General features: G+C 37.7%; 1 pseudogene across 1 annotated transcript; it reads right to left on the reverse strand.

The window, feature by feature from the left end:
* Positions 1 to 431: 431 nt before the first annotated feature.
* LOC147824220 (THO complex subunit 2 pseudogene) lies at positions 432 to 10,885 on the reverse strand (annotated as a pseudogene). Its single transcript, XR_015442474.1, has 2 exons — positions 10,798 to 10,885; positions 432 to 4,930 (listed from the first exon to the last, which is right to left on the reverse strand). The product of XR_015442474.1 is annotated as a THO complex subunit 2 pseudogene (transcript).
* Between the last annotated feature and the right edge of the window lie 2,917 nt (positions 10,886 to 13,802).

The raw sequence follows: 13,802 nt of genomic DNA on the forward strand, positions 1-13,802 counted from the left end.
AATAAAATTATGTTGCTGTTAAAACAAGTAAAGATCTTTCCCCAGAACCGAAATCAAAAATTTTACAAGAAGCCAAAATCCTCAAGCAACGTAATTATCCCAATGTTGTAAAACTTATAGTTTGCACACCAAGACAGCCTATCTACATCATCAAGGACCTGGTTCCAGGGGGAGATTTCCTCTCCTTCCTGAGAAAGAAGGATGAACTAAAATTCAGTTAGTGAAATTTTCATTAGATGCTGTTTTTGCGTGGAGTATCTTGAGTAAAAATTGTATGCACAGGGACCTTGCTGCTAGAAACTGCCTGGAGGTGAAAATAATGTTCTGAAAATCAGTGACTTTGGAATGTCTTGTCAAGAGGATGGTGGTGTATATTCATCTTCTGACTTAAAGCAGATTCCCATTAAATGGACAGCACCAGAAGCTCCTAATTATGGGAGATACCATTCTGAGAATGACGCATGGAGCTTTGGCATCTTCCTCTGGGAGACCTTCAGCTTAGGGGTCTGTCCATACCCATATCTGTGTTTGTCTGAGGACTTATGATGTTTCTTCTCTTCCTTTCCTGAACAGTACCGTTTCTCTTTCTTTTCTATCTTTTCTTTATCATGCCTGGACTCCTTTTTGCCACCGGCGGAGATTTTATCCATCTTCTCGGATTTAAATGAATCACTGCCTTTTTCTTTGCCTGAAGATTTTGACTTATTTTTTTCCTTGTCTTTCTCATTTGGATAAGGAGACTCACAAGGACTTTCACTTTTGTGTTTTGAAACCCCCATCGTTCCATTTTCCTCTTTCCTCCTCTTGATTAAGTCCGGTGGCGCTTCACGGTCATTGTTTGAATGATCCCTTTTCCGTTCTTTCCTGTCCTTTTCATCTTTTCTCTCTCTTTCTCGGGATCTTTCCCTTGACTTGTCCAAATCTTTCTTGTCCATTTCTCTCTCCTTACTCTTGGACAGTGGTGGAGGAGTATGATTAATGTAGAGCTTTGCTGAAGACTCCTTGAGTTCGATGAGACTGTCCTTTACTGTGGAGGAATGTGATGGAGAAGGGTGGGTATCAATTTTGCGACGTTTTTGTTCCCTTTCAGGTTCTGCAATATCTGATCGGGGAATGGGTGACTTCAAGGACCCAGAAACTGGTGTTTTTTCTCCTCCTTTAACATTTTCCTTTCTTTTCATTTCCTTTGCTCTATCTCTTTCTCTCGACGGCTCTTTCTCTCTTTCCCTTTCTTGAGTGGGTTTTGCTTCTACGATGGGGACAGCAGTCTTGAATTTCTCATCTTTAGCTTTTTCTTCTTTCTTGAATTTTTCTTTCTCTTTGTCAGACTTAGGTGTTCCTTCCTTGGTCTCTCTTGCTTTTTCATCTTTCTTTGGCTGCTCTTCCTTTGGTTTTTCTTTACCATTTTTACCAAGTACCCTGGCCTCTGGAGTAGTAGCTGGAGTCTTTTCTTTTTTCTCTTTTTCTTTCCCTTTCCCTTTTGCTTTGTCATTTTCTTTAACAGCTTTGCTACTGTTAGAGCCACTATTTCCATTATTTGAATTTCCTTTAGGTGTGGCACTAGATGCTTTATTAACAGCTTTCACACCACACTGAGATCTCTCCCTTGATTTATCATTCTTCTCATTACTGCTCTCATACAACTTAGAGGAACTTCCTGTTGATGATGAAGAAGACCCACCACCAGGCCCATTTTGTAAACTGGCAACAGCACTCCTTGGAGAAGGGTCTTTGTGATGAAACTCATTTTCTGGTATCATGTATGACTTTCTACTTTTCAACTGCCCAGAGTAGCCCATAGCCAATGCATATAGATCTGGCCTCTTCTCTTTTTCTTCTTGGTAGATTTTATGCACTCTTCTTTCCAAAGCCTGACCCAAACTCAAAACTTTTGGATACCAAGGAAGTATTTTTGTTAGCACAATCAAGATATTCCTGATGTGAGTATATTCGCCTGTTTCAAGGCAATGAACTGATGCCTTGGTTAGCTTGTAATGCCATTTAAGTACAACATGTCGAAAATTTTCATAATCTAATTGATCAGCTTTATTTCCACCATCAAATCCAGTTGCCCGCAATATAGTAAGGAATCCTGGATGGTTTCCACATTCCTTTTCATATGTGGCTCTATCACTATGCCACCTGGTTACAGTCTCTAACATACAGCAAAGAAATCTCCCATATCGGCTAGCTTCATTTTCAGTACAGCTTGCAACTGTGTAAATTATATTAGAGAAAACTCGATCATAGCAAAGAACTGTGGAAAACTTTGGAGTTTTTTGTTGATGTACCAACTCAACAAAACGAGCACAGTAAACAGCATCAATTGCTGAAAAAATACATCGAGGAAATATACACAGCTGTAGAAATTTTGTGATGGTCTCATTTTTGGTAGATTTTGCTAAAAGCCAGTTGTTCTTTTCTAATTTCAATCTTTGTAGAACTCTCTGTACATGTTCCATCTGTTTCTTTTCTTCTTTAAGAAGCTTGTCCTGAAGGGCAGTACAACGTTCCTTCTCTTTTTTCTTTTTATTAGGAGGCATTTCCTGATTGTCATCAATTGCTTTCATCTGGACTTTAAGTTTATTGACTTCTCGTTCATAGCTGGTATGTGGAACTGTAAGGTCATACATTGTCAGTGACCAGAATGTGGCATAGAATTGAGGGCTGATGTCATCCCAGACTTTGGAAACATGTAAGGAGACCACTGCTTCATGGACTGGAGCCATCACCATCTCACATGATGTAATGTATTTATGAACTTTATGTTGCCATTTACTTCCCTTTTCTGATTTTTTAAGTTCATCATACTTTGATGAAATGTGGTGTGTGTACATTGTCCTAGACAGAAAAAATGCTGCATCATGGGGTGTATGAAATTCATTACAGAGCACATCAATGGAAGGCACTAGCTTTATATAATCTTCTGTGCTTAGATTTGATGCTAAAAACCCACCAAACTGTACCAGGGTATCATGACACTGGTCATAGAGCTTTCCCACAAGTTTCAAATGTTTCTCTCCACCTTCCTGAAAGATTATCCCATTCCTCTGCTGAGCCATAAGTAAGCAGAGAGGAAGAGCAAGATCATGGTCCAACAGTGCATCCTTTAATCTCTGAGAGGATCTTTTAGTGTTTCTGATCTGGCCAAAATAACCACCCTCAGCTTTCAACTGCTCACCACCTGTCATAGCCTCTAGTTGTTCCATTGTCATCTCCTCTGTAATTTCTATTCCTGCCATTTTTTGCACCACTTCTTTCAATATAAGCAGGTCAAAACCTTTGCCTGCCTTTAGTTGATTGGCCACATACTGCAGAAGACCCTCAAGATCAATTGGATATTTACGAAAAACTGCACCACAGAAACTAGCCAAACTCTGAAGCCAGCTGGAGATAGTCGTGTCATCATGTTTCATTCTCTCCTTTTCTGGATTAGCTAAAGCTTCAATGATACAATAGGCCAAGACATCATAATTCAATGAAGTGAGGTATTTCAATGAATCTACTACAGGTGTTATTAAGTTATCATACTTCTGTATTTGTGACAGGATATAATCAAACAAAATGGTTGGATTGCTGTGGCTCAACTTCCCAATTTGTCTTCCTGAAGGTTTCACATTTTCCTTGGTTAGCCTCTTCATGATATATTTGGCTCTGTCTATTGTTTGAGCTTTAACTTTTACTAAAAGTGGGTGACTCTTATAAGTTTCATTCTTCCACTGGCCATACAGACGGTATCTATGCTGGTAAGGAAATGTTTTAAACATTTCCCATAGTTCCTCAGACATACAAGCATTGCAGTCCATCAAAGAAAGAGATGGAAGTAGTACCTGGTCAGTAATGCTTAGCAAACAGCTAAGGATAACTTCCGTTTTCTCTTTATCTTGTTTTCTTCCATCAGACTCCTTCATAAATGACCTGCCTATGCGCACCACTTTTGCAAATAAAATAGGATCATGAGAAAGGTGAGGACCAAGGTAACAGAACATACTGAATGTATCTCTTCTCAAATCTTCAAAGCTCTCTGCTTGCTTTGGTGCTCTCTTGTTTTGCAAAGCATTAACAGGTGAGCCTTTAGCACCTTTAGGAATGCCAACTCTTCGGTAGAGAGGCTCAATAGTTATGTGAATGAGATTGCAAATAGCAAGGGCTATTAGCTTATGTGAAGCTGCATAGTATGGAGGCATCTGATCCATAATATTTTGTGCATGCTGCCAATCACCGATCTTTAACAAAGCTTCCAACAAACCAAGTTTTTGGTTGTCAGGTGGCTTCTTTACTTTCTCCTCTTCTTTTTCCTTTCTTTTTTCTCGCTCATCAAGTTTTGCAGAAGACAATACAACCATTGTAAGTTTTCTAACAGTTTTCTTAGCTTCCACAATTTCTCGTTTGTGTTCATCCATAATGCAATTATCAGCTGGAAGAAGATGTACGTAAAGATCATCTAAATCAATAAGATTACATTGCAGAAGTACTGCTGCAACTCTGTATAAAGACGATGGAGTCTCGCCATTGGGTTCCTGGTAAAACTTGAATTTGAACCCAAGAATATGACACAGTGTTTGCGGTTCACACATACTCATGTAAGATTCTAATAAAGATATAAAGAAGTCATCGTGTTCTGGCCTGCATCCAAACACTTGTAAAATGACATCCAAAACTCTATTGGGATCCAGATTAAAGCATCCTATTAAAGATTTTATATTTTCTAAGATTAAATCACTAGTAATATTTCCAGATAAATCTTGCCCCAATTCAGCAATCAGCTTGGCATACCCTTCATTCTCTTCTCTTAACAACTTGAATTTTTGCTGCTTATAGAAGAGTTTTGTCTTGATTTTAACTGACTTTTGATTGAATTGCTGTGACTGTTTAATGAGTCCAAATGAGTCCAATGTTTCCGGATCTAGGCATTCCTTTAGAACTGTGTCTGAAACAAAATACAAACATGCTAATACCAACTGTGTAAAATAGTCTCTCTTGCTTTTGTCTTCTAAACAATCTGTCTCAATATCTAATATACAGAAAACATCAGCAAGGATAGAGGGCACATCCTCACGAACATTTGATGCCTGTTCGTGCTTTACATTTCGGTTAATGGGCTTTTGGGTCACCATCCCTACCGCTGCTCCCGGCCCTTGGCCCACCTCACCCAGCTCAGAGGAGGTAATCCCTGCAGGCACTACCAGCCCCCCACCACAGTCAAAATGAGAAAACATGTAAATAAGTCTCAAAACCAGACTTCCAGATCACCTACAGCAACCACAAAGGGAAATGAGATGGAACATTCTGATACTCAACCACCTGGACCCACTGAACTGGAAACAAAAGGGGATCTGGAAAAAATGAAATCAGAAATAATTTCTCAGATAACAGGAGAAATTGTGCCCCTAGTGCAAGACATGATTAATAAATCTAGAGAGGAGCTCAGGAACATGATGGAATCCCAACATAAGAAACAAATGGAATCCATAAAACAGATGCAAATAGACTTCCAGGACATGAAAAACTCCATTGAAAGTCTACACAGCAGAATGAGCCAATGTGAGGACAGAATTTCAGATATAGAAGATAAGATTGCAATTAGTGACCAGGAAAAGAAAAATGGCTTCAAAATTATAAGGGAACATGAGAAATCAATCCAGCAGTTGCTAGATGATGCAAAGAAGAATAACATAAGACTGACTGGGCTCAGTGAAGAAACAGGAGAGAGTGGAGATGACATAAAAAAATCTCTTCCCAGAAATAATGGCAGAAAACTTCCCAAGCAGGGGAAAAGAGCTTGACATACAGATAAGTGAGGCATGTAGGACTCCAAACAGCCTTGATCAAGAAAAATCTACACATAGGCATATAATTGTTAAGATTCCAGAAACACAACAGAAGAACAAAGTTCTACAAGCAGTCAGAGAAAAGAAACAAATCACATACAAAGGAAAGCCCACCAGAATCACAGCAGACTTCTCAACACAAACCATCAAGGCAAGAAGAGCTTGGAGTGACATATTCCAAGCCCTAAAAGAAAACAGCCTCCAACCCAGATTGATGTACCCTGTAAAACTATCTTTCAAAATGGATGGAGAAATAAGATACTTTCATGACAAAGAGCACCTTAGGAACTTCGTGAATACCAAACCAGCACTCCAAAGAATTATACACAATATCCTAGGAACAGACATTGAGGATCACAACCCCAGGAAGCAAAGCAGAATGAACCCATTTGGCATGACAAGAAATTAAATGTAAAGGGGGAGAACCCAACAAAAAGAAAAAGTCATGGCAATGACAAGTCAAAACATTTCAGTTATAACCATCAATGTTAATGGTCTCAATTCACCAATCAAAAGAAATAGACTGGCAGGATGGGTCAAGAAGCAAAATCTAACAATATGCTGCATACAAGAAACACACTTAATGCAAAAGGAAACACATAGACTGAAAGTTAAAGGGTGGAAAACAATACTCCAAGCAACAGGAACCCCCCAAAAAGCAGGAGTAGTTACTTTGCAGTAGCTACTTTGCAGATCAAGTAGATTTCAAACCAACACTGATTAAGAGAGATGAAGAAGGACACTACCTCCTTGTAAAGGGAAGAATCCAAGAGGAAGAGATGACAGTCATAAATATCTATGCACCAAACACTAGTGCACCCAACTATATAAAACAAATACTAATGGACATGAAAAGTCATATATGCACTAATACAATTGTAGTGGGGGACCTCAACACCCCACTGTCACAAGTAGATAGATCAACTAGACAAAAAATAAGCAATGAAATACTAGAACTCCATCGAACTCTTGAACAAATGAACTTAACAGATGTTTACAGAGTCTTCCACCCCACAAAATCAGAATACACATTCTTCTCAGCTGCACATGGGTCATTCTACAAAATAGACCACATACTCACACCTAGAACATGTTTAAGCAAGTGCAAAGGAATTGAAGTTATCCCCTGTATATTATCAGACCATAGTGTGATGAAATTGGAGATCCATAGCAAAAGAAACTCAAAAAATTTCATAAACATGTAGAAATTGAACAACACACTTCTGAAAAACCAAAGGGTCACAGAGGAAATTAAAGAAGAATTCAGACAGTTCCTTCAATTAAATGACAGTGACAATACAACATATTGGAATCTATGGGACACAATGAAAGCAGTCTTAAGAGGGAAATTCATAGCAGTGAATACACATATTAGGAAAACAGAACAAGCCCAATTAAACAACCTGATGCTGAACCTCAAGCTTCTAGAAGAAGAGCAGGACAACCCCAAAGATCATACAAGGGAGGAAAGTATAAAGGTCAGAGGAGAAATCAATGCAATGGAGACTAAGAGAATGATACCAAAAATCAATGAAGCCAAGAGTTGGTTCTTGGAAAAAATCAACAAAATTGACAAACCTTTAGCCAACCTTGTCAGAAAAAGGAAAGAAAAGGCCCAAATCCATGCAATTAGGAATGAAAAGGGTGAAATTAAAACAGACCCAGCAGAAATCCAGAGGATCATCAATACCTATTTCCAGAACCTATATGCCAATAAGATGGACAACACAGAAGAAATGGACAGATTCCTAGATACATATGAATTGCCAAAGTTGAATGAAGAAGACCTAAAAATTCTGAACAACCCAATATCAGGAATGAAATTGAAAATGTAATTAAAAACTTATCAACTAAGAAAAGCCCAGGCCCTGATGGCTTCACTGCTGAATTCTACAAGACATTTAGAGAGGAACTACTGCCGCTACTGTTTAAACTCTTCAATGAAATTGAAAGGGAAGCAATACTCCCAAATTCATTTCTGGAAGCAAGCATCACCTCGATCCCCAAAGCAGAGAAAGACCCAACTGAAAAAGAGAACTATAGGCCAATCTCACTAATGAACATAGATGCAAAAATCCTTAATAAGATACTGGCAAACAGAATGCAGAAGATCATCAAGAAGATCATACACCCTGATCAAGTGGGATTCATCCCAGGGATGCAGGGATGGTTCAATATATGAAATTCAATCAATGTAATACACTATATCAATAAAGCCAAGGACAAAAACCATATGATTATCTCCATAGATGCAGAAAAAGCATTTGACAAAATCCTACATGCATTTATGATAAGAACCCTACAAAAAATTGGAATAGATGGTCACTTCCTCAAACTGATAGAAGCCATCTATGAAAAACCAACAGCCAATATCCTACTAAATGGTCAAAAACTGAAATCCTTCAGACTAAAATCAGGAACAAGACAAGGATGTCCACTATCACCACTCTTGTTCAGTATAGTTCTGGAAACATTAGCCATGGCAATCAGACAAGAGAAAGAAATAAAAGGAATAAAGACAGGAAATGAAGAAGTCAAATTGTCATTATTTGCAGATGACATGATACTTTATATAGAAAACCCCAAGAACTCCACCAAAAGTCTTCTAGACTTAATGACCAAATTCAGTCAAGTAGCTGGTTACAAGGTCAGCACACAAAAATCAATAGCTTTCCTCTACACCAATGACAGACTCACTGAGAGAGAAATAGGGCAAATAATTCCTTTCACAATAGCATCCAAAAAACTGAAATACCTAGGAATCATCCTAATGAAAGAAATCAAAGACCTCTTCTCTGAAAACTATGGCACTCTGAAAAGAGAGATTGAAGATGATATCAGAAAATGGACAGACATCCCCTGCTCCTCGGTAGGAAGGATTAATACAGTGAAAGTGGCCATACTTCCAAAACTGCTATATAGATTTAATGCAATTCCAATTGAGATCCCAGCAGCATACTTCACAGACCTTGAGAAAACAATCCAAAAATTCATTTGGAACAAGAAGAGACCCAGAATAGCAAAAGGAATTCTAGGTAACAGAGACATGGCAGGGGCTATCACAATCCCCAACCTGCAACTCTACTACAAAGCTACTGTGATAGAAACAGCATGGTACTGGCAAAGAAACAGACTTGAGGACCAGTGGAACAGATTAGAAGATGCAGAAACAATGCCAGACACACTCAACCATCTCATCTTTGACAAAGGAGCCAAACACCCTCACTGATAGCCTCTTTAATAAATGGTGCTGGAAAAATTGGGCTTCAACTTGCCAAAGATTAAAACTAGACCTGTATCTCTCACCATGCACTAATCTAAAATCAAAATGGATTAAAGATCTAAATATTAAAATAGAAACTCTGAACCAGTTGGAACAGAGGTTAGGTAGAACCCTTGAAGATATCGGTGTAGGAAAAGATTTTATGAACAAAACCTCAGTTGCCCATGAACTAGCACAAACAATCAACAAATGGTATCTCTTCTTACTAAAAGGCTTCTGCACAGCAAGAGAAACCACCAGCAGTGTGAAGAGACAACCCACAATGTGGGAAAAAATCTTCACCTGCCCTTCCTCAGACAAAGGTCTATTATCTCCAATCTATAAAGAACTTAAAAAGATCAGACCTCCCAAATTTAAAGACCCAATCCGAAAATGGACATCTGAAATGAACAGACATTTCTCACACAAAGAAGTAGAAATAGCAAATAAATACATGAAAAAATGTTCAACATCACTGGTCATTCAAGAGATGCAAATGAAAACAATGCTGAGATTCCACCTCACTCCAGAAAGAATTGCTGCTATCATGAAATCAACCAATAACCAATGCCGGCGGGACTGTGGGGAAAGAGGAACCCTGCTCCACTGCTGGTGGGAATGTAGACTTTTGCAAGCACTGTGGAAATCAGTATGGAGATACCTCAAAGAACTAGGACTGGAAGTTCCATTTGACCCCGCTATTCCACTGCTGGGGATCTTCCCCAAAGAATTAAAAGAATCATACCACAGTGATATATGTGCGCCCATGTTCACAGCAGCACAACTTGTAATAGCTAAAACTTGGAAACAGCCCAAATGCCCATCAACTGGAGACTGGATAAAGAAAATGTGGTTTTTTTTTTAAAAAATGGAGTACTACTCAGCCATAAAAAATGAGAAATTAGAGACATTTATAGCTAAGTGGATGCACATTGAGGCAATACTCTTAAGTGAAATAAATAGGACACACGTGTAAATATCGCACAGTTTCTCTGGTGTGAGAAACTGAAAGTGTAAATATGGACTAAATGTATAATAGGTCATGTGAAATAGGAAGAAAAGGGGCAAAGGGGAAGGAAGTGGGAGGGCTAGGGGAAAGGATAGAAGGGAATGGGATTAATATGAGAAAATGGAAAAATAGGAACAAAATCTTTGTAAATAGGGAGGACTGGAGGGGTTGAAGGGAGGGCTGGGCAAGGGTGAAAAATAAGAACCAAGAGAGACTATGTAAAGGTGCAAATTTCCAATGATGAATGTCATTATATTGTATACCTAAAATGTACCAATGCTTAGAATGAATAATCGATAATGTAAAATAGGAAGAAAAGGTCCAAAGAAGTAGGGGTAGTGGGAGGGGCCGGGGAAAGGAAAGAAGGGAAAGGAAAAAATGATGAGAAATGGAAATAAAGTCTTTGTAAATAGGGAAGGGTGGAGTGGGTGAAGGGAGGGCTAGGAATGGGGAAAAAATAAGAACCAAGATCCATTATGTAAAGGTACAATTCCCAATGAGAAATGTAATTGTGTTGTATACCTACAATGTACCAATAAAATAATTTAATACAAAAAAAATTTAAAAAAATAGAAATAAATTTCCGTTAATGACATGATAGGACAATTCATAGAGATCGTGCTGTGAATCTCTGTAAGTTGAACTATCATGGCTTTTATTTTCACTGAGAAGCCGGCATAAATGCCCAAATTTACCTCTCTCTGATTTCTCCTTGTTCTTTATCCACTCAGCGGGGAGGGCCGCAGTCGCCGCCTCCATCTTCCCCTCCATAGTAACAGAGGTCCGAATGTTTAGAGCGCGAGCACCGCCCACGCGGAATGCCGCACGAGCTGCGAGTTCGGTTTTTGATTTCCCTCCCCACTTTCTCCCCCAGCCTGCGGAAGCCCGAGGCCCGGCCACTAAGCAGGTGACTGAGACCCGTGAGCCCCTTCACGAAGTGAGTGAACGCTGGCCGCCTGTAGTGTTCACTTTAAAAATATTAATTTGGCATGTTTCTTTAAAAACAATTCTGCCTCAGTCACAAAGATTTGCTCTAATGTTTTCTTGTAGAAATTTTAGAATTTTATAAAGGTTAGTGATCTATTTGACTTAATTTTTTATTAGGAGTAAAGAATTGCTCAAAATGTATGGTTGTCTGAATATACAGTTCCAGCATTGTTTGTTGACAAAGGATATCCTTTCTGTATTTTACATTTTTGTGAAAAAAAAAAAATCAGTTATAGACAATGTTCCCATGGCTCTGTTTCTGTACTCTGTTCTATTCCATTGATCTTTGTGGCTATGCTGAAATTCAAGATTGTGTTGAGCTGTTTGTCAATTAGAATTGTCTCAACAACATTAAATCTTTCTGTTTATTTGGGTCTTCTTTGATTTCTTAAACCAATCTTTTCTAGTTTTTGGTATATTGTAAACTTAGATTTATACATAATAAATACTTCTCTTTTGCTGCTATTATAAATAGTCCTGTTTGGTTTTAATTTTTAATCCCTGTTGTTTATTGCTAATACTATAGAAATATTTTTAATTGAGCTTCAGCTCATGGCTTACTAAACTCATTTATTAGTTCTAGAAGATTTTTTTTTTGTAATTTGTTAGGGTTTTCTACTTAGATGATCATGTTGTCTACAAATAGAGTTTTGTTTATTCCTTTTCAAAAAAAAAATAACCGAATACTACAGCCTGTCCTATTTGACATATAAAGCCATGTTCTATAACATGTTAATGTTAAATAACCTTTCAAAAATCAGTGGACCATATATGTGTCGTTCTATTTCTAGATTCTCTGTTTTAGTCCAATGATCTATATGTCTTTCCTTACACCGACACTGCCTTGATTACTATAGCTTTAGAGGAAGTCTTAAAATTATGTAATAAATGTCTTCCAACACTGCTTTTTTTCCCTTTTCTTTTTACTTTTCCAGGTCCTTTGTACTCCTACATAACTTTTAAATTTCAATATCCAATTCTTCATTTATAGCAAGTATACATAGACCTGAATTTTTATATATACCTTGTGTTTTCGAATCCTGCTAAATTCAAATACAAGTTCTAGGGGCTCCTAGAGATTTCTTAGTATTTTCTCTGTAGATGATCATTTCATCTACATATAAAGATTTTGCTTCTACCTTGCCAATCCTACCTATCCTAATTGTGTCATTTTATTGCCAGACTATTTTGGTTTGGGCCTAGGTTTCAAAGTTTAATGGACAGATGAAGAGTAGTCTTATCTACCCTTGTTCCCCACCTTAAGGAGAAAGCATTGTAACCTCTCCATTTGTATAAGGCATTTTTGCTGTAAGTATGGAGTACATGTCTTTGATCTGTTGAGAAGATTCTATTCTACTTCTAGTCTCCTGACAGCTTTTCCATGAACACCTGTAGAATTTAGTCCAATACTTTTTCTCCAACTAGTGACAGGATCATATGGCTTTTTCCTTTCCTCTGTTAAAATGATGACTTTTGGGGGTGGGTCTTCCAGTGCTGAGCCAACACTGCCATCCCTATACTAAAACCACTTTCTACATCCTGCCAGATCTGACTTCTAACAGTTTGTTTTGTGAGACAAAAATTTCTATCTATGTTCATACTTTTTTCTTCTATTATCTTTATCCAGTTTTAGGATTAACATAATGTTGATTTCCTAAAATGAAGGGAGAAGTGTTCCTTCTTTTTTCCGCTTTAATTGTTTGATATAATTTATCAGTTGAAATGTATATGAGCCTGTTGTTTTCATATAGGTAGGTTTTCAAGCTAGGAATATACTTTCTTTAATAGGTGCTATTCAAATTTTATATTTCCTCCAGAGTTAGTTCCATTCATTTGTTTTCCAAGGTGCTTCTTAGAAGTTGTCAAATTTATTTCAAAAAATATTTTTGAAATATGCTTTCTATATCCTTTTAAATTCTGTAAAATCTGTGGTAATGTCTTCTAGATCTTGATATAGTAATTTTTAAAATGTATAATTGATATTGTGTAATAGGAAGTAAAGGTCTAAAGGAGCAGGGGGAAGTGGGGTTATGGGAAAGGAAAGAAGGGAAAAGAAAAAATATGAGATAAGGAAAAAATGGAAACAAAGTCTTTGTAAATAGGGAAGGGAGGGCAGGGGAAGGGGAAAAAATAAAAACCAAGATACACCATGTAAAGGTACAAGATCCTAATGATGAATGTAACTGTATTTTATACCTAAAATGTACCAATAAACTTAATGGGAAAAAAAAGAATCATACCACAGTGACATATGCACACCCATGCTTATACTGTCACAGTTTGTAATAGCTAAAGCTTGGAAACAGCCCAGATGCCCATCAACTGGTGACTGGATAAAGAAGATGGGTTTTTTTTATAAAGTGGAGTACTACTCAGCCATAAAGAACAAGAAACTAGAGACATTTATAGCTAAATGGATGCATACTGAGGCCATACTGTTAAGTGAAATAAATAGGACACATGTGTAAACACTGAATAGTTTCTCGGGTGTGAGAAACTGAAAATGTAAATGAGTACCAAAATAGATAATATATAATGTGAAATTGGAAGAAAAAGTCCAAGGGAAAGGGGAAGAGGATGAGGAGTGGGGCAGTAAGGGAAAGGAAAGAAAGCAAAGGAAAAAAATATGAGAAATGGAAAAAAGTCTTTGTAAATAGGGAGGGGTGGAGGGGGTGAAGGGAGGGCAGGGGAATGGGGAAAAAATAAGAAGCAA

This window comes from Heterocephalus glaber, unplaced genomic scaffold (assembly GCF_053883595.1).
Source record: "Heterocephalus glaber isolate CG9 unplaced genomic scaffold, H.glaber_assembly_v1.0 deba00001550, whole genome shotgun sequence".
NCBI classification, from domain to species: domain Eukaryota; kingdom Metazoa; phylum Chordata; class Mammalia; order Rodentia; family Bathyergidae; genus Heterocephalus; species Heterocephalus glaber.